Below are 22,714 nucleotides of genomic sequence, written 5' to 3' on the forward strand. Positions count from 1 at the left end.
CCTCACTTTGCTGACCTCTTATCAATGATGAATAATTATTGTTATTGAAGGTCATTATCAAAGGCAGTGTAAAAACATGACTGGCTACAGCCACAGTAAATGGTCCGTTTTTAAATAGGACTTTTTTTAGTCATGATGACTAAAAGCACTTTACACTGCAGCTTTACATTCACCCATTCACATACACTGTATGAGTATACAGTGCAGCTATGGAAAGCACTTTTTCTATGAGAACGGCACAGCCTTCAGGAGCCTTTCAGGGTTTGGTATCTTGCCCAAAGGCACTTCGGCATGCCAATGGTGAAAACACACGCACTTGTCTGTGAGTTGGAGCAGCTCAGTGAGCTCACTGTCATACACAGGTAAGGTAAGAATTGTGGCTGATGCAGTAGGTCTGTCAATTTATTGCTGCTTTTTAAATTGTCACTGATCATATTTATATTCATACTCGTACATAGTATTTAATTGTTTGCTTAACCTTGTTTTGTTGTCCTTGTTTTTTTTGGTTTATTTGCCAATTTCTGTACGGTGAGAGCAATAGAAAAACTGCAGGTTAGGTGAACCTTCTCTGACTCACGTCTGAATATTGTGAGGAGTCCCTGAAGTCTTATTTTACACTGGTGTACTACATTTTTGAAGCAATGTTGTTTTTTTGTTGAACATGATATTGAAAATACAAGTGTAATATGATGATATGATATTGAAGGAGATGGAGCTCAGCTCCAATGGGCCCAGTTTAACCCCTGTCTCAACTGTTACTTTTATTTCCCCCATGGCATTCTGTTCAAGTTCAGAAGTTAGTGAAGAGGGAAAAAAAAAATCAATTTTTAATAACAATAATAAGTCTCTGGGCTAATAAGTGAAAGTTAACAAACACTTAAGCTCATTAGATCATGTTGATGTTAATTATGATCATTATGATCATGTTAATTTCCCAATCTTGGGACAATCAAATAATTCTGATTCTGATCATTGTCTGCAAACAGCTTGGAGCATTTCATTCTCAGACAGAGGAGGTGCAACACAGTCGTAAAGGTCTATCTTATCTTCCTCCATTTTGGACGATCCCTTCAGAGATAAGCATTGTTATTGGTCACTGGTACAAATGTTCAGATCAAAGTTAAATAAAGAGAAAATTCAGATGTAAAGTCTCATTTACTTTATTGAAATTAGTATTACTGTATAATAATGGATTAAAATGAATTGAATTTGCTGCAAAATTTGGAATTTGAAATCCTAAAATTTTAACTTTACCACACCAATCGTCTTTTTTGACATATATATTTATTATGTCAGTTGTATTTTGGTACAAGGATACACACAAGGAATGTTGGGGAGTAACTGGATAGAAATTTAATGTCATCTGTTTTCAGAAAACAACACAGGGAACCATAACGCCTCAAGGTGGAGTCTCTAGTTTGCACTCACAGCTCTCTCATAATCACAGTAAATAACAAGACAATATGAATTTATATATCAGATCAATGCATTGAAAATTGAAAATATTTCTTTGCCAGCACTTCTGTTTTCATATCAGTCATGGAGGTTAATATTATCCTATACCTTAAGACGTAAATAAGATGTAGTGGTTTCAAGAAAATCCATTCTTTTCTAATTCATATGCAAACTAATGCAGCAGATGCTCCAAATCTATTCAGATCATCTATTATGTAGGAGGAATGTGTAATGTAAGCACAATGTTTCAGTAAACTTCTTGTTCTTGAGAAGCTGTGCTTGTCGGAGGACAAGACAGACTGACAAAAAAATAACAAACCATGTACCATGTTGACGTCATCACCAGCAAACATATTCATGGTACCAAAATGTGGGTTTAATATACTTTATAAATAGGGGCATATGTTACGCCTGTGATTGCAGTGTGGGTGAGAAGCAGCATGATGTAACGCAGTCTACCACCCCCAGTTTAAAAATAATGAAGTTTGTTATAACACGGCAAGCATAGCGTAATACAGCTAAATGAAGGAAATTCATTTCATACGTGCATCGTACCATGTCATGCTCCTCTTAATGAATGTGTTGACAAAGGCATTCGTTTAGCTCTCTAATCTTACTGGGATTTTTATGTTGTACTAATTTAAACCTTCCTTTTTTAAAATCAATTACAAATTTGTTCTCATTTAAAGGTACAGTGTGTAGAATTTAGTGATATCGAGTTTTGAAGTTGCATGTTGCAGCTTAAAACCTCTCATCTCACCCTCCCCTTCCAAACATGAAAAAGAACCTGTGGTAGCTTCAGTCGTCATAAAGACTCAAAAGGTGTTTAGTTTGTTCAGTCTGGACTAATGTAAAAAACATGGAGGCCTCCGTAGAGAGGGTCCCCTCGATGTAAATATAAAGTATTTAAATATAAAGGGGCTTTTCTGGGGTAAAGAAAACTACAATTCATACAATTTAGATGAAACGAACTAGTGAAAACATCATGAGGATTATTCTACATTAAATTTCTGTCAATAGTTCCCTTTCACCAAAATCTTACACACTGGACCTTTAAAACAACAAGATTAAAGTCAGTGAGATACAGAGATTGTTCTAACTTGGCTCTGCCTTTAACATGGCTTGCAATTTCTTAACTATAAGCTGAAACCTTTGGTGGAAATTACTGTCATGTGACAACGGCCCGTATACAAAATACATCACCATCAGGTCTAACCACTGCACAGACAGCATGATACCAAAAAGGAACAAAGGTAATGCCGCAGTAAACTGCATAGTCAGGCATATGTTGGCTATTCCCCCAAGTGCCCATGTGGATTCCCAGGAGTTCTGGCTGCTGATCCACTGCAGGAGAGTTGGCCAGCTGCAGCTACGCCATATGTTTTGATGTCATTGAAGAGAATGCCCTGGTTCTACCTGACACACCACACAGAGATACATGATACAACCCAGCAGAATAATTGAATCCAGACACGCAATACACGAGAAATAATAATGAGAATTGATGAAGCTGACATCCAAACTCATTCTGAGTTCAGACAGTTGTCGACAAAGTCAGTTAATAGATATATAAGTGGGCATGAAGAAACTCTAATATTCACTTTATTTGAATCCAAACTTTTATAATCAATATATATAAATCTCAATTGACTATAACACATTTTTATGAAGCATGAAACAAACGTCCTTATATGCGCTATAGTATGGTTTGCTATAGTTATAGATAAACCCTTTCGAAGTTGTTTATATACTCTAAAGTGTGACCTGATGTTAATTAGGTCCCACATTAATTTAGTTGAAGACATATATCTACAACTTGAATGAAATATTCCAGGTTCCTACTCGACTGAGGCAGTAATAGAGAAACTGGAGGACAATAACAGAGAGAATTGTAGATCCTCAGTTCTGAGACATTTTATTATTCCTGTCGTGTGTTTTGTAATCAACATTTAGAACATGTTCTTTTTTCAACATTGTATTCTACTTATTCGATCACATTTTATTGATTAAGTTAAAAGTCACCTCTTGATCGCAGTGGTATGTAATGTTTCTTCTTACATAACTACATTGCTGACAGATCCCAAATATCGGTCTCCATTATTGTAAGCGTGTTCTCCCCCGAGCGTTGGTGCTACCCCTCTGCACAAGTCGGAATGCTGACTTAGCCTTGTGTTACACTGTCCACCACAGAATAGATTTTCATAGCATCTACATTTGCAGTCAGCAACATGTCCGTCACAGCTACCTTTATGTGAACATACTGCAGGCACAAAGGCCCGGCAGCGTGTCTCTGCAGTCTCCGCTGAGTGTCTCAGAGACATTATTAGGCTTGAGAGAGGTAAATGTCCTCAGCTAGTCTGAGGGCCTTTTGGTCAGCCGCCTCCTGCTATCACTGTTTGGTGTGCAGGGCCTGAGATGCATGTTAAACGTCTGCAGCTCTCTCGCCGACTAGAAAGCGCTCCTCTTTCTCACTGTCTCACTCCGGGCTAATTGACTGTAATGAAATTGCCGGAGACAATCTTGAGAGCGGACTTAATTGATAAAGGGAGTCATGGAAATGAGAAAAAAAAAAGAGGAGAAGGTGACAGAATGCGAAGGCTTTTTGAGAGCGCTGATGACATTTCCCTCTATCTCTGGGAAAATAATTGCGTCTGCCTCTGTGCATATGAGATTAGAGGCATTGATGATGGTGGGAGGGTACTGGGGATGTTGACTGTAGGGATAATGTGTATGTGTACGTGTATCTGCTAAAATCTCCTTCAGCAAACAACAAGCATTTCCACCATTAGACAATGACAGCTGCTCACCAGATCCTGAGACCCCACCACCATCATCAGATGCAGTTTTACAATTATTCTCCTCTAATTGTCAAGTGATCATCACAAACATGCTGTGAAGATGTTATTAATCTGTTTAGAATATGATACAGCAAAAAGAGCCCCTTCTGTTACAGAGGTATATAAATAGTTTCTACGTGAGGCATTAAGAGGCCGACACTAATAATTAATAATTGAGGTTTGATGGCAAAGTGGTGCAAAGTTGGATTCAGTGTTTTCTGAGCCTGGGGCTCATGGCTCCTACATGTAATTACCTAGAAAAACACAAGGCCTCTGTGTATATGTACCTAACCTGTTCAACTTATTGTATTTTTTATTGTATTCTGACTGTAACGACTTATACCAAACACATTTGTAACAGATTTTCAAGTCAGCTTAAATTCTGCATTAAATAGTTTGTTTACTACAATTTAGTTGCCACAAAATATGATGTATTTCATTCTGTACACAATAAAACAACCTTTAAAAAACAAAAATTACAATTATTTAAAATGAGTCTCAAAGCCATGCGGTCTATGACCGTCCAAGTGAATGTTGTATCTATGATGGGAGGTGGGCCCTGATGAATGATTACATGGTCTGGGCATGAAAAATAGAGCTTTTCCTCCAAAGAAGGGCCACAGCAGCTGATTAGTATTATTAATGTATTTTAATTAAATGCATACTGTGTTTGTGTGTGAGTCTGTGTGTGAATGCTACATAAATGTGTTGTAACAGTCACTACTTGTTTGTATGGCTGGTTGTGAAACACAACCTTTTTATGACATCTGATATTGATTCAAATCAAAATAAAAAAAATCTAAGAAGCTTTCGCAGAAAATCACTCTTTGATTGAACTGCTCACTTTTAACGACTAGTTGTCGTGATGGACTGTTTTCTGGACTCTTATTTGGATGAAACAAAACATTTAAAAGCACCACTTGATCAAAAAAAGATTATATTAGCCATACGTCTCACAGTGTGTCAGCTGAAACACAATCATCCCAGCAGGGGTTAAATGGGGTTTTGTAAAGGTCAGCGGGGAAGAAGGGAGGGGGGTATTATGGGATTTTGAAGAAGTGCACAATGTGAACACACATGTTGCTGTTTTTTAACTATTAAGTAAAAATACTTTGATGAAGCCTTTTATTTGATCACACCAATGGAATGTTTTTCACTTTTAGTGACCTGCAGCGGTGGACAGTCAGAAACGAAATATTTAATAAATCAGTGCAGATTATTAACCACATTTTAACACTTTATTAGAGTAAGAAGACTGTTTGTTTATGAGAGTAATCTTTTTTAGAAATTCATGTATTACCTTCACCGAGGAAGTACAGCTTTTAAACATGAAATTTGAATCAACTCAGAAACCATGGAGCAAAACAATCTGACTGAATGTCAAATGACGCTGTAAAGATTTAGTCCAATAATTGTTACCAGTGACCTATTTAACTTAATGTTAACATTGGTTAGGATGTAGAAATCACCTCATATATCTCTTTGTAGTCTAGAGAATAGGACCCATTAACTGGGTGATTAGAAATTACAATGCAATATGATATTGAAGGAGACATTTTAACCCCTGGATCCAAGTCCTATGCACACAGATGCGACGAGAAGATCATACAAAGCAAAGAAATGACATCTTCACCAGAAAAAGGTCACTCAACTGCCAGTTGCCATGGCTACTATCATTTGACATATGGTAATGCTTTTGCATGGAGCACAGGCGTGACACATGGATCATTTCTCTTCAGTTAATATTGTCCAACAAGCTAATCTCCCATAGACTCAGTATATTCCTTTAAGAGGTTCACTGATGGCGGCAGCATTCAACCCTTCATCCATGGCTGGCTGTGCTCCTGAATAAGGTCAACACAAAGCGCTCGATGCTGCCAATGTGGTGGCTGCATGAACATCTGTGATGGGGCGCTGGCATAGTTGGCAGGAGCCACTGCCAGCTGTGCAGACCCAAGGATCCGACTGTCCCGCCGGAGTGCCGGGCCACAAGGCTGTGCCGCACAGCAGAATTGCAAAGCGAGCCGACTGTCTTCTCATCAAAATATCACTTTGCTGCCATGCAAGCTGCTCACTGCCAACACCTGGGCTCCCCAGTGCTCAGGGAATAAAGGGAAGAGAAACACAACCGCAGCAGCCAATGGCAGCTTTTAACTAGCCAAGTGGGCTTTATAAAAGTTTGGAATATTACTCTGCATTGTCTGACAGCTTACGTTCTGTGACTGTTATGCGATGCAGAATGAGACATAGAGTGTTGTTGGGGGTTATTAAGGCTGCGAACACAGACAGATGATGGATTTTATGCATTTTGACAAGTACTCAGATGTAATTACATATTATAGGACGAGCGCTACAGTTTTTCAAATCATTCCATTTCTAAATGGAAAAATGTCCAAATACAATTTTTGTTTTGAAGAAAAAAAACATGAGCAAAAAAAGGACAAGCCTGCTGATTGTATGGGCTGCTGAGATGGAGCCTGTTTGTTAAATAAATGTAGAGTGCCATCACTGTATTATCAAATCGCCATGCATCAAAACAATGATGGCTCCCCTTTAGGGCCATTGCATACAAGAAGTGCCACACAGATGTCATTCCTTTTCAACAAGAATAGAACAGGCAGACGGAGGGGTGCAGACAGTCTCCTTTATTTAGCAGAAACAGCCACAATGTGGAGTCATTATAATGGACTTTACTTGAGAGCTGAAAATAACAGCTCTCACTTTTCAGGGGGGGGGGGTATCTTGCTACAGCAGTTACTGAAATTATGGGAGGGAATGTACATGGCAAAGTAAGTGGGTTGATTCAGCAATGTTAAAGGTACGTTGTCTTCTACCCCATGCTATTCTATTCTACTAATTGCCAGATTGTTAAGTCTTGAGGATTATAAATTTAACAAAAGGACAGTCATTACTCTTATATTTCTGGCAATGTGCATTTTGCTTTTCACTTTTATGGTTGACATCAAGGATACTACGAGTACTACTTGTTTTTCTTTCTTTATTAGGATCTCCATTAGCACAGTCATACACACTACATAAACACAACAAACAAACACAGCACAGATCATTTCATTATTTAAGAAAAATTCAAGCAATAAGAAGTTAGGGAATGATGCTTAACAAAAATTGATATTCCACATTTAATTAAATTACAAATACAAAAGGTTATTTATATTTCTGATTTCACCCTAATCCATATATTATCTCTTTTTCCAGTTTACACAACGACGCCACGCAATTACTGTTCCAGAGTTAGTTTGAGATGCTGGTTCAACAAAAATTTTAACCGCTCTTCAATACTCTCCTGGACAATATGCATTCCACATAACCATGGCTCTATACATGATTGTTTTCTGCAACATACCTCAGGTAGCAAGGGCCTTCTATCTGTATCGTGTTTGATAGCTGTGTTGAACAAACTGTGAGAGTAACCTTCCCTGTAATATGTTTGGTGATCGTGTCACAGGTACATTTCTAACTAAATTCAACAAGGTCTTATAGGCGGCCCTTTGAGCTGTCGCAGATCTTTTAACCCATCAGGACTCAGAGTGCTGCCTCAGGTTGTTGGGCAGCGCTCTGCTGGTTGTTCATAAGTAGAGATTAAAAGCAGCAGGTCACTTGGCCTCTGGTGTGAGGGCCCCAGGGCTTCAGAACAACCCGCCTCAGGCAAGAAATCATAGACCAGTGTCATAATTTAAATAAACTCCAACCGCTGGAACCCAAGTGAACAGACAAGGAGTATTTGACTTGCATGTGTTTTACATTGAATTGGTTTATTTTGATTGTATGTATAGTTTGTAAGTGTTCTAGGGGCCTGGGTGGATATTCAGAAGTTAATTTCTCATTTTTTTAATAGTTCCCTCACGAGTAAGCTGAGAATACACTGACATGTTTAATTATTTACTCATTTACTGTGTATACAAAAATAGAAGTCATAACACAAAATCTGGGGCAAGTGGAAAAAAAAAATCTAAGCCCTGCAGATTGACACTCGTTACCCTGAAATCAACTCAAGCTTTTTGTAGCTCGTAAACAATGCCATGGTGGGTGTGAGATACACATTGTATCTTAACACAGAGAAGAATGTAGCCTCCTTAGTTTGATGAGGCAGCTCATCAGATGTGCTTAGAGTAGATTAGAGTGGAAGTTGAGATCGTATTATACAAGCAGCTGGATCTTGAGGGTGGCTGGACTGCCTGTAAACAGTCGGGCTGAGGCGACAATAATAGCAGCTTTGAATGTCTATCCACAGCAACGGTTGCAGCAGTTAGCTTAGAAGCCACATAGGGTGAAACAGTGGGGCTTAACTAAAAGGGTCCTCATCTAGTAATCCATGCTGCTGGGATCCCAGATGTCACTTTGCTGGGTGGAGACGAACAAGCAGGTCAAAGGTTAAAGGATGTGACACAAGATGCATTGGGAAGGAAATGAGATAAGTTAAGACTGTCCTGTTCCACTGGGTTCTTTTAAAATAAGGGAAGGATTGTTCAAGGATGCTAGTTAGAGTGATGGAGATGGCTCTGTGATCCTCCATTATCTGTCTTCCTTTCCTCATAATGTACCTTTCCCAGTGCCCCATCGATTGCGGCCACTGGACGCTGTCATTAAATCAATTCTTCCCAGAAGAGAAATGGTTTGTGTATGAACAGTCCTTGCCCTTACTATCAATGACAGCACGAGCAACAGCACTGAAATGGATAGGGAGGAAACCAGAGACAACTGAAGTGCACAGAGCAGGACATTTATTTTCTGCTTGCACGAGCCATTATATTAGGCATGCATATTTGTTTCCAAAGAGAATGCAATGCCACGCGCATGTGGGCTGCCAAGCACAATATTTCCTGACTGTCACTTATTCTTTCCCTTTTCAAGGATGAAAGTAATTTCAGAAACATTCAATCCCCAAACCTTAAATCCACTGAGGTAGCTCTTTTTTTTTTTGTTTGTGAAACAACAAAGAGTAACTTTGAAGTGCTTCAACAACATGACGGCAGAGGGAGATGGGCGACACAGTCTCTATAAGCCTTATCATTTTCTTCTTCCTTCCTCGTGGTGTCCTAAAGGGGCTGCTCTATGATTAAATGATTTCAACGTATGACACAGATTTCCTGGGGCCTACTCAACAGCATTGGTGCAACCATGCATTACCTGCAGTTGCGTGGCGTTCAACTCAGTAATGTATTTGCTATTAGACTCATTTAGAGGGTAACATAGTGGTAGAATTAACTAATCCTTGTCTCTCCAGTTAAAGTACCTCAAGGATTAATTCAAGTACCTCAAGGATTAATTCAAGAGCTAACATTCAGAGTTTAAAGACACCAGCAGAAACCAGGGTGCCATTCAAGGTACAACTGCATTGTTGGTTTGATGGGCTTCTAACATCTTGACATGAAATCCCAAATGGAACATTTCATTGACTTCCTCCTCAATACATCATCAACTTATTTGACATACAGGCAGCAGCTGAGTGGGTATGTCACCCTGTACAGAGCCAGTGTGATGCTGATGACATCTGCAACTGATTTCCCGTGTCTTCCTACTCCATCCATGCAGATTTTTTTTTTTTTTTCATGGGGTAGGAACAACAAAGAGAGCTATGTGCAGCACAGTAGAGCTCTTCTGCCACCAAGTGGGCAACTTAATTCAGGCCCAGCTCTCGAAGTGCTTATTTTAACCTGTGCGCCTTTGAAACACACATAGAAAATCTAATTTGGCAGGATGATTGTGCAGAGTCACCCTTTTCCAGTTTTAATATGACCTGCAGAAAGAAATACCTGACACACCTTGGTAAGGTGCATCAGGGCGGACACAAAGCTTTACACAGGAGGAAGCCAGATTAGCCAGGGCTTTTCTTTCACCATGAAAACTTAAAGTTTCACTGACTGTGTCCAATTTGCCCACTCTGACACCCCCCTTTGCTTTTAATTAGCGCGTCTCAGGGGGACCCTTATCTGTAATGGACTATGCTCTTAATGAGGCTGTTATTAAGTCGTTTTCCTCAGGGCTGATAGACTTGCAGCCACCTATGGCATGTAGGCTGATAATGCTGAACCTCAGTTAATTCCAATTTCTTTTTCTCCTAAAGGTGCACTCAGAGGTTTTTCTCCCCCTGGACTAGCACCACACGCAGATAGTCATGCTGTCAGAATAAGGAGATGTGGGGTAAAACCCGTAATTAAAATTAGTAGAGGACAAGAAATGGGTTTTGCTTCCTCCCTCACTCTGCTCCTTTGCAGGGTGAGGTCTTGTTCCAATAACTGAGGGTGTAGATTCTCAGGATGGCTCCCTTGGCCTTTCAGAGACCTGGCTGGCTGGCTCACGACGTGGTATCATCTGCTCTAATGAATGGGACTTGAAGTGAATGGGTGCTTTCAGGGATGGAGGAGAGGCAATCTAGGGTGGGAGGGTTCTGCCTCAGGGCTGACGTGGTGGACACGACATTTCGTGTCTGTGGATCATGCTCAGAATTAGAAATTTACTGAGTGGATCTCTGCACTGCAAGGACTTAATGAATGGTATCATTTCACTTTTGTCACTTTTAATTCATGGTTTAGTCAGAGGTAATCATGGGTGCATGGTAACCTTCTATTGCTCTCTTTTAGATTTTTAGATTCCAGGATTCCTGCAAATTTAGATCAGACAAAAGGAAAGAAAAAAACACACAGGTTATAAGTACATTTATGTACGCTAAACACTATGATGCAATGAAACAACTGAACTTAACCTTGACCTCTAAAAGTTGCCTTCCTAGGTGTAGCTGTCTGTAAAAACAATGCATATCATCAATATTAATATTCAAATGCTGTAAATGCTGTTTCGTGGAACAGAACTAAGAAGCTTTGTGAAATTCAGCATCATGATGAGCAATGAATAATACATATACTCCATCTGATGCTCATTTGACCTGTGAATATTCTAAGAGCAAGATGAAACCCAAGTGCATTGCTGTATTCTCGGGCTCCTTGATAAACCATTTCCAAGTTATCAGCAAACTATTAGCATGGTTTTCAACACTAATGATGAACTATATTGAAGTCAGCAGGACAAAAACTTATGTGCAGTGAAATATGTTTTAGAAAAGAGTGAATCCAGTAAACATATCACACTGGGGTGTTTATCCTCAGTCATGTTTGCAGAATAATGCTTTTTTTGTCTCTATGTGTTGTTGTCATGTTATTCTAATGAGTGTGCATAATATGACCTTGGGACCAGCCTCACTTATCTACAAGAAGGCTGCAAAACTAAATGCAAAAATGTGGACAAGCTGCACTTGGTTCATCTTAAATCTTGAAGGTGCCTCTCAAATGAAGATAATAAATCAGGCTTGTTTGCTTTGAGGACCTCACGGGTTATGCATAATACAAAACTTAATGGTACAATTGGGTGATTATTCACACTTAATATGGGCAAAATGTTTACGGGAGCATCCTATTATTTTGTAGTAAAGCATGCAAGCGTATTTCAGGGTCAGCACTGAGCTGGAAGTTAAAAAACTACAGCCATCACACCAACCACAGGTACAGTTCATCAAACCAATGAGCCAGTAATTAAATAAATAAATAAACAAGGGTATTTTATAAAGGGGTTTCAGTGTTTGGGTCCTATAAATCATTCTGTGCACTGTCTAGTTTATTTCTCATATAGGGTTAGACATTTCTGTACAGAAGAGTATGAGTGGAAAACTAAACTGATAAACTTCTGTCTATCAGCATACATGTGCAGGTGGAAACCCATTCACACAATGGTTAACAATGTAATATTAACTATATAGTCTATATCACACTATTCTATAGACAGGGCTATTTTTTAATCATGGCTTCAACAGGCACCTGAATTGCACTACAGACTCCAAGTTGAGCTACAACACAAACCTCTTCATAGTCTGGCAGTGTGCAATTTCAAAACTGCTGCCCTTGCAAGAATGCTATTGATGTTCCCAAACCATAAACACAGAACATAGACTGAGTATTATGTGCAATGGATGCTGTAGCTCAACTTGATCCCTCTCTCCCCTTGTGAAAATGTAGATATTGATTGTTTTTCTATATACAGTATAGTAGATCTGAGCACCATGGCTTACTGAAGTGCACTGCAGATATTTTCAAGCAGGTCCTGCTTTCTGCATATTTCATATTCGTCATATTAAAGTGTGTGCAGTCATGGCAAAAAATACAGACTTCCTCCTGCTTTGTCTTCTTGTTAAAGTGTAACAGCTTCCGAAACGACATTCAGAGCATTTTAAGGCTATGGGCCCTAAGACGTGCACATCACTGCTTCAAACTGACAGTAAAAAACATCATTTGGCTCCTTCCTCATCCACAAATAGCTTGGCCAATCCATTTTTGATGATGTTGCCACAGTGGTAAAGCCAGCGCTGCCTTCCTTCCTGATACCTGCATCGTCTCTCTGTAAAGTTATAGTCTAATAATGTTTGTATTGTACATCAGTGGCATTGGCCTGCTGCTGTTTACGCAAACAGTTTAATAAATCATATTCTTTTTGTGGGGGTGCCCAGTAATTAGAGCTGACGCCCCTTGTACTGAGGCTTCAGTCTGCTTATACATTTTTAGCATGGATTCTGTGCACTGTTTATGAATAAAGGCCCCAGATCTGTAACAGCTGTAATGTAGCAAACCTGAGCTTATCATGGAAGTTGAGAAAATTGTCACCATTCCGAAAAATATATAACATGAGTCACTGTGCCATAAATATCATTTCATCTCCATGGAAACACAATAGGACCTTAATTCCCATTTTAGGTGTTAATCTATAAAGCTTTGTTCTTTGGCAGAAAACAATTGGCATGGTTTCCATGACAACAATATATAAAATAAGGTTGTTAGCCACAAAGCACATGATAATTATGTGCTTGCTGACATACAAGCAAAGGCCCAAAGATAAATTATGATTGTTGGATGAACTTCAGTGGCGATTCTAATTATGATGGGAGCAAAATTGGAATCCAGTCGAAACACATACAAAACACAGGACCTTCACACACAAGACTCTTGTTTCTCTACACAACCTTGACTGCAAGTTTGTTTATGTAACCATGACAACTAAGATACTCCCATCGTTCTGACCTATTGTCTTCACTCATTATCTATTCACCACAATGCCGATGGATGGGTGGGTGAACTGTTTGAGTCTTACTTTTGGAGTTTCGGGGGTAAGCCAAATCTGCAGCCAAATCTTATACGATTGAATGTAATGGCGACCACTTCTTCAAACTTGAACTCATGAGTATCACAAAAACTCACAATAACTGCAGTTACTGCAGCTGTAACAGACTCTTGGATGAGATCACATGAGCAGTATGGAGGCCTTTTCTGTTGTTTCTTACATTTGAAAAAGTCAGGTGAAGGTGAAGGTGAGTAGATAATGAATGAATTTTCATTTTGGGGTAAACTATCACTTTAGCCTAAAGTGTCAATGTGCCTAAACCTAATCATGACCACTTCATACACTTGGATATTAGTAGCCGTGAGTCCACAGCAGTTGGTGCTTTAGGTTGGAGGAAACATATAATAGCCATATATCGTCTGCTCTAATTATAAAATGAGCTAAATATAATGTCTGCTGAGCTTTGATTGTCATAATCATACTCAATCTGTTGCCACGAACCCATCACTCTGTCTGAGATGATATTACTGAGCTGGTTGATGTAATAAAAACACAGTAAGAAAGTGAAGGAGGACAAGAGAATGCATTAACAGACCAGGGAAAATCCCATTATGGTGAGCTAACAGGTCACTGGATGAAGCTGGACATGGATTCACAGGTTCTGATAAAGTGATGCAAACTGGGACTAAGTGCTATGCTGGCCAAGGAACTGAGTTTTTTCATCTCAATAATTGTGGAAATGATCTATCCTTTTCACATCTGAGAATAGACCAAGAGAGCAAGAAAGCATGCCCTTACTTTTTTCTTTTGGACAATGCCCCATAAACACCAGCCCCAATAGTTCTCCTTGATATCTAGAACTACCATGCCCATATCTACAAAAATGCCAACACAGGAATTCAGTAATTTTGAATGCAAGGGTAAGTTTGAATGTAATGACAAAGTCACTATTGAATTAGAATAACTGTATAAGACGAATGATGAGACAAAGACAGCCTGTTATAAAAGTATTTTGTCTGTTGCCTTTCTACTTTCATCAAATATTTAAAATGTAGATCCAAGAGAGTGACACAAAGAGAGAGAGAGAGCAAGTTTGTAGCCATGCAAGACTTTGATGTGGTAGCTAGTCCTAAGTCTGACGGTTGCTTATGGTCTCTACCTCATTAACTGGACCTGCCGTAGTTTATTTTAATGGAAAAGTAGCAGCTTAAGGAAACTTAAAAGTCTAGAATCTATTCATCATGATGGGAGTTTTAAGTGCTACAGACTCTCCAATGCCTCCTACTGTGTCAAACCATACATCTCCATAACCATAAGCTGCTCTTTCCAGTTTTGGTCCTCACATGAACAAGCAGTTAATTTAGCAAGTAGAAAGTGGTGTGAGTCCATCTTGTATTCAGCTTATTACACCCACACTGCTTCAAATATCCACCAGAACAAGTTGTTCTTTATCGAGACAGTGGAAATCTGACACAAGATTTACATTTCCTAAAGATTTCTTGTGTTAACTGTCCATCTCAAGAGTATAACTGAAACAGTTGTGAAACTGGCACTTAAAACAACACTGGAGACTATTTCTTTTGGGAGCCCTTGAAAAACTCAGACTGTTGTGTGACAATTTTTCTGTAATAAATGACAAGAAATTATATATTTTTTGTAAAAAGTCAAATGTTAGAACAAAAAGACAATTCAATAGGGTTAGGGTTATGTCCAGTTTGTGGGGAAAGGCTCACAGTGATGAAAAGTTCAGTTGCAACATCATTTCAGTTGGAAACATGCGACTAAACTGGATGAGATACGAGGACAAATATACCGAGGCAAACGTTCAGTCAGGAGGACTGTCGTCTTCTTCATGCCTCCTAAGTCACATGCACAGCCCATTCTCTCCTTTCATCCACAACCTAACATACGCTCGCCTTGATCACCTGTAAGCTGTCAAAGTTTAAAATGTGCCCCCCCCCCTATTCATTCAGCTGCCAGTTCAGTACTACAATCAATGAGTGACCCACCCCCACACCACCTCAATATACTGGTTCATCCCCAGTCCTCATCATCACCACCAGTGTCTAGGCTCCGGGGGAAGTCTGCTTTTATTGAAAGCACCTATTTCATAGTACTGCTTCCATTCATTCTACTTCCCACTGAGGTCTAAGCACCAAAGTCTCTTCCTCTGTTCAAAGTAAATGTAATTTCATTCTAATTTACTAGTTTTCCTTTGTTTTCTGAAATGTCTCTCCTGGTTAAAATTGTCTTGGATGAGGTTAACACTCTTCTGTATAGAGTTTCTTTCAGAAGACATATTGGCTGACAGGCTTTGTGATGAGTGAGCTGATAGGTACAAAGCCGAAACCAGACAATGGAGTCACAGCAATAGTTAGAGTCAGAACAATAGTTAGTGATGGAACCTTGTTGCTGCTGCAGAGCTGCGATAACCAGACAAACTTAAACTGTTCCAAAGTGTCAGTTTTACATGAAGAACCACAGCAAAACAAATAATTTATGTATAACTGACTTATTCTTGGATTACGTAAACATTTTGACGTTCGACACAAGCTGGGGTTTACTTTCTTCATAAGGAATGCATTGCACTACAAAAAGGTGATGATTTGTTTTAGCAAGTAGTTAAGGCTAAAACCAGCAGTGAGTATCATCATCATCTTGACCACTACAATCTGACATTAGATGCTTTGCTACAGAACAACAAAGCAGTTTGAGCCATTACATTAAAGAGGTTTGTGTCATCTATGTGTTCAAAAGTAGAAAGACATGCTCAGGATTTCAAAAACAACAGAAAAACTGACAAAAATAAAATCAAAAACCTGAAAGTAACTGACAGAAAATGGTTTCACAAGCCTCCTTTTTTAGAATCAATCTACTAAAAGACATACTAATTATATTTTTAGGAGCTATTTGTGTTTGTTGTTTGCTTGCTGCTATTATTGTGCTGTTTTGGCTTTGATAACTCTGTATATTTTAAACTAGACTTACATTCTCTTTTGTTTTTTTACTCGCTTACTTATATTTTTCAAAGAATAGGCATCACTAACCACATCAGGTGTTCTGTACAGTATGTGGTGTAGGGTTGGAAGGGTCTATCAAGTTTTACTAGAACAAGAAAGACATCAAGATCTCTTGATGCTCATATTTTGCTTGTGTGCATCATTTATTTTTATATTCATGTATGTCTACATGTGACAGGTTTTATAGATATTTATGTTCGCCCACATTTCCTCTTTTTTACGAGTCAATTTCTTCATTAGCTGTACTTGTTCCATCTTCTCCCATCTTCTTTCAATCTGGTGGCCTTTTCCCACCCTCTTGTAATTTGCTTCTGTACTGCAATTCTAAACAAATATTTATGTATGGCCTGCTTATAAATACAGTGTTTCCTTTGCTGAATGCTTTGGGTCATTGATGTGCTAAAAATTGAAGGACATGTGCACTGTGGAGCAGGTTTTCTTTAAATCTCCTCACTGTATTTAACTCAATGTGTCCTTTCCTCAATTCTAACCAGTCTCTGTCTTTCGGCCATCACCATGCTTTGTGATAGTATTAGTCGAGTGATGGGCAGTGTCTTGCTCTCCCAGAATACTTCTCACTCTCTTTTAGAGACTTTTACAGAGTAAAGCCAAATATGTCAGTTTTATAACACACATCACCCAATAAGACAACTTTCAGTTTTATAACACACATCACCCAATAACACAACTTTCAGCTTTATAACAGCCAAACAAGAAAACTTATAAAGCCAGTGTTGCTTCACTGACATAAAATAGAATATTGCACAAGAAGTAATTAACCATATGGGTGAAATGCATTGTAATTCTTATATGGATAAAGTCACCGAACCTTTGAAACATTTGTTTAAATAGATTTATGCATGAAAAATATATTTTTTCCAGACAATTAAGTCTTAGTCGTGGCTCCTTGACTTTAATTTGAATAGGTGCCTAGTCTTGTTTGCTTCTATGTGGTAAGAGTAAACTTTGGGTTCTTTGTCATCTCCCTGACCAAGGCTCTATATGGTCGATTTGTCTTCCGAAGCCAGTTCTGGTGATTACTGATGTTACTGTGCAAAACTCACAGCTTTCGAAACGGTTTTAGACTTTTGCCTTGATCTTTTCTTGGCCACAATTGTATCAAATAGGTCTACAGAGAGTGCTTTGGATTTCATGGCTTAGTTTCCGTCACATCTCAAGGATTGCAGCAAACAGGAGGCACCTGACCAGTTTGGGGCTGTGGGAAAGGGTCTGAATACTTAACATATAGCCATGAATAGGTTTGACTTAAGCTATCAATTCATTTCATACAAAGTGTAGTAAATGGGAAAAAAATACATCTAATCAATATTTGCTGTGATCACCCTTTAAACCCCATACATTTTGTCAGATGGGTTGTTGGATAGGGAGCACAAAGGTGCCAATATAATCTAAATATCAGTCCCAATACTCCATTATCAGTGAAACCTCCTTGATAGCTGAGTGGGTGTTCGGGTAGTTAGTAAAATTCTGCAGCCCACCTTGCACCAGTGTTGACAATAGCACAAAACTAGCTCCATTGTCCAACACTATAGAAAATATTCCTTCTTATAGCTGGTTCTAAAGACCTGGAGATTCAAGTCACAGGTGAAGAGTGGTCCATCCTTCTTTGTGACGTAGCAGTGTGAAAAAAATAATTTATTTTTTCTTACCAACCACCATTTAAACCTAAAGAAGATGGTGAATAACAGCAACAGCAACAGCAGCAGCAGCAGCAGCAGCAGCAGCACCACCGAGGTAGGTTTTTCTTTGATATTTTAACAGTTCCTGTGTTTTTCGATGTGTCTTTGCTGGACAGGAAGATGTCTACTAGCAACTACAACTCTGGTAGAAACTGATGAGACCATTGGAAATGTTACCTAAGGCCAGCTAAGGCTTTTACTTTGGGGATAAATATTTGGATCTAACAGAAGGCATTTTGTTGAAGGACTAGAGAGTGAAGCAAGGTGGTTTGGGAGTTAATTTGAATCCTTGCAGGTTTGGGAGCAGATTTCTACAAATGAATTGGCTGAGAATAGTACAATGAGATTGAGTTTTTCAAGTATTACAGTCATACCCTAATACATCACATAATACAATGCATTAGCACAATACAATCATGGAGGTGTCTGATATATTTCTTCTGCAGAGAGATGATTATCCCAAATATAAATCCAGTCATAATGAACTTGAAAAAAACGGCCTTCATAGAGTGATCGCTGTACGCCAGGCATTCTGATTGACTATGGTTGGTCTATAAGTGCAATCTTCATAATACATGCACGTCTGCTGTTAATATTCAGAAAAGATTACAGGGCGAGCTGGAACATTTGTCACAGCAAACCTTGATGTCAACAACTCAAAGCAGCAAATCATTCCACAGCACGTACGTCCAGGTATTGCCCTATTAATTCTGAGACTGACACAGCTCACATCAGGCTGATTTTCCTCCATGCAGACAAACACCTGAAAACATATGATTCACAATCATGTCAGAGGGCCAGGATGAAATGATATGGTATTGATCGGTCATTGATTAATGGAATATGCAAACCAAACTGACAACAAAATAACACTCATTTTTCCTGCTTCATTCGCAGACAGTTCTGTTTGTGTTCATGTGATGAAGATAAATAGCACTGCCTTTGCCTGGCGGAGGCAGAAGATGGGGCTGGTGCTCTACAAGAAATATCCTCAGGTTGTCAAGCCTGTTTCTCCCTGCTCTCCTGCAGGGTTTGCAGTAGTGTGTAATTGTCTTGTTTGCCATAGCATTCAATCAAACCCTATCTGAGTTTCTATCCCAGTCTCTGACAGGCAATAACAGTTTACAGACCATAACCAACAATCAAATTCGGGCTTGTTTCTGTAAAGAATGGATGCCCAGATCTCCCTATTGTATGACAACTAGACAAAACAGCATTCATTCGCCAGTGTCAGATAGCTGCAGGGGACTGGAGAGTGCTGTCTAATCCAACAGCAAGCATCCCTCCTGTACGTACATTGTGAATAATACAATGGGTGCATGCAGTCTTTTGCTCTTACCCTCATAATCATTTTGCTAAGTTGGGGAAGACACACAGTATTTATTTGCATAAAATTCTGCACACAAAATGGTGCCCTGGAGGAAGTGGTAAGTAAATATGCTAATAAACAGGCATGGAAGTGTAGAGTGCAAAGTGAGCAGCAGAAAGAGGTTTCTTTTTTTGTCTTGCGTGAGAGGTCTGAGTCAAGATATTTATTTCAAATAATTTGACTCAGGTCCAAGTCAAGTCACTTCCTATGAGGACACCCAAGAATTTGAGGGATAGATCATGGGTGAGATGCATGTGGTGTTGTAATGACAATGAAATGTATAATGTGAGGATATTTTTTTTAACATCGTAATAACACAATTGTGACATCAATATAGTAAATCTGTATTTTACTATATAGTTATCCATTATCTCTTTTACACTGGCAAGATGTTATATGTGTCCAAAGCAGGAGAAGGAGTTGTTCATATGTCAATAAATCTTTTGTCTGACATTATTTTTCTTTCACCTTTCAACCACTTTGAACCAGATCGATGAAACTCAAAGCTACATAACTGTGTGGCAATAATATTTATTAAATTGAACTCCAACTCGACATGAGGTCTCACAAAAATAATCCAAGCATTTACTGCATATCCAGCTGCAATCCAACCTCCTCCCATTTAGCTAAGTCACAGAGCATGTGTCTGCTGCACCACTGAACCCTGAAGTTGTGATGGGAATGGTTTTCAAAAAAGAAACAAAGAAAGAGTGTTCCTCTTGATCTCTACTAGTTTTGATCACCTGCACGCCGGTCAGTCAGAACAACAATTTGACAACTGCTTAAGAGATTGAGGGATCAATTATCCAGAGTTGTTTTAACGTGACCGAAAAAATAATAAATGTGGCCTGTGGAAGACTTCACACGGTGCCAGTGCAAGCTCTGGTGAGTGTAAATGACTGCAGTGAAAATGGTCTTTTCAATGTTGCGTTTGTATCAAAAATTTGCATGTCCCGCCTTTTGTTTCTGTCTCACTGAATAATCCCATAGGGAGCAGCGGAATGTTTCAAAATGTCTCATCTCGACAGGACGCAGACTTTGATGGAATCCAGCAGGATAAAAATGTACTTCTCCGGACACAAACAATACAGCGCACAGCAGGGAGGTTTGAGCCTTTTTGTTCACCAGTCGAACAGATTACTCTCAGTTCCCACAGGACTGCTTCACTGGTGTCAGCTTCTGCCACACCAAGCGCTGCATGCTGTACTGCGCCTTTCAATCGCTGTCACCGTGGATTGCTTTTAGAAAAATGTGGAGGGAAGATAAGCACCTTCTCGGAAGTAATAAAGGGTTAGCAACACTAATGCATCTGGCTTTTTATCCTTTTAGCCTCTGCTCCGCACTCTCATGTCTTCCGAGTAGTTGATGATACATAGAGGGGGATGATGGACTTTTAAAAAGTTCAAAACAATTAGATGAGCAAACTTGAAGGATGTGAGTGCTGATGTGAATGTTGGCAAAGACTGCAATTCACTGATGTCCTAGTCTTACTGAATGTCTACAGCTGCAGGTATGAGTAATTCTTGCTTTGGATCTACAGAACTATATGCAGTGTTGATTATTTTTGATGTTGCATTAAATGTCAATGTCCAAATCTTTTGTTCAAGGCACTGGATTGCATTATCACATATCTGCATTTGTTCCTATTCACACACAGCCGCAGACACTCCTGCATTCGTTTCACCTCCTGCTGATTTTGCAGCTCATCAACACGCTCAAGATTCCCTTATTAAATTAAAGGGATAGTTTACCTAGAAATTTAAATTAACTTTGAATATGAATGTCAGGTCTTACAGACACTTGGATGGCCACACAAGCAGCATGGAGGCATGTTGAGTTTTTTCTTTTGTTTTATTATGTCTGTCACGATTTAATTCAAACGTATTGGATTTGGCTGCAACACTGTTTACACCTGAGACTCCGGAAGTGTTTTGTGGACTCAAACACTTCACTCACCCCTCCATCAGCATAATGGTGAGTAGATAATGAGGGAATTTCCATTTTTCCTTGAAATATTCCTTTAAAGAGAAATATCGCGGCCTTCCACAGACTTGTGCAACCAGGATCGAAGGCTGTGCTTTGGCTCAGCTATGTCGAACAAACTCGCTGAGACTGAATATAACTGACACCATGATGACTATGTATTACTTGACAAGTCAAAAACGGCATGAGATACTGACATACAAACATTCTACTGCTGATCAGTGGTGGACTGCAACATAAACTGACTATAATAATGGATAATAATGAGAATGGTGATGATGAAGAATTGAAGGAAGTCATTAGAACTGTTTTGTATCTAAATTGTAGCTTGGTAAAGTGCTTCTAATATATGCCACTTCATACTTGTAGTTCAACTTGAAAGGTGAATATTGTTCTTTTCTTTCTTCATGTAGATATCTAGCAGATTGACATCTTGCATGCTGTGTGAAATTCTACCATTTAAAATTATGCATTTAACACGCAATTAGTACTGGGTACTTGGCTTTACCACGTCATCCGATATATGATGCAGCACAAAAGACAATATTGCAAAGTTTATTGTGGCACTGTTGTCATTGGCGATAACTCAAAGTCCTTAACCAATAGCACCAGTGAAACAACTAAACCAAAACAGATCTGATGGGTAAAACACTGAATAAAGCAGCTTCACATTAAAAATCACTTTCTCTCCAGCACTATTCAACAAACACGTCTCACATAAGAGTAGAGTCGTTGCTAACAGTTGTTCAGCTTGTTCAGCTTGTTTCTCTAATAACTTAGGGTCCGATGCCAAAAACCTTAATTATTTATTTTGGTGTAAATATAGTTAAATAGTTAAAAACTAAGATCTAAAACCTGTAGTGAGCACGTGGCTTAAACTGAATAATATTTCCATTTTGACTCTTTCAGCAAACAAACACAATGTTGACAAATGCACAAAGACAATATTCTGCCACTGAACAGGCAACTAAAGGAAACACCATCTAAGTGATTGAAACTACAGATTTGTGTATAAACGACTCAACAACATATACGTTTTCTTGCTTAGAACTAAACTCTGTTTTAAGTCATTTTCACCTGTAATTAAACTTTATCATTTCAAATCCGTAAAGACAAATTGGTTTGTCAAGTGCATTTCAACCTGCCTGCTCTGCAAATCATCACATCGCAACCTGCATTGTTGTCTTGTTTCAAAGCTAGATGGATTCTTTTTACTGATTTTCTTGT

The 22,714-nt window shown here is 39.0% G+C and overlaps 1 protein-coding gene across 1 annotated transcript in view; it reads right to left on the bottom strand.

The window, feature by feature from the left end:
• Positions 1–22,714, bottom strand: part of ntm (neurotrimin) — a 383,071-nt gene that overhangs the window by 157,769 nt on the left and 202,588 nt on the right. The gene's annotated exons all lie outside the window — the stretch shown is intronic.

The sequence above is a fragment of the Paralichthys olivaceus genome, chromosome 15 (genome assembly GCF_024713975.1).
Source record: "Paralichthys olivaceus isolate ysfri-2021 chromosome 15, ASM2471397v2, whole genome shotgun sequence".
NCBI lineage: Eukaryota > Metazoa > Chordata > Actinopteri > Pleuronectiformes > Paralichthyidae > Paralichthys > Paralichthys olivaceus.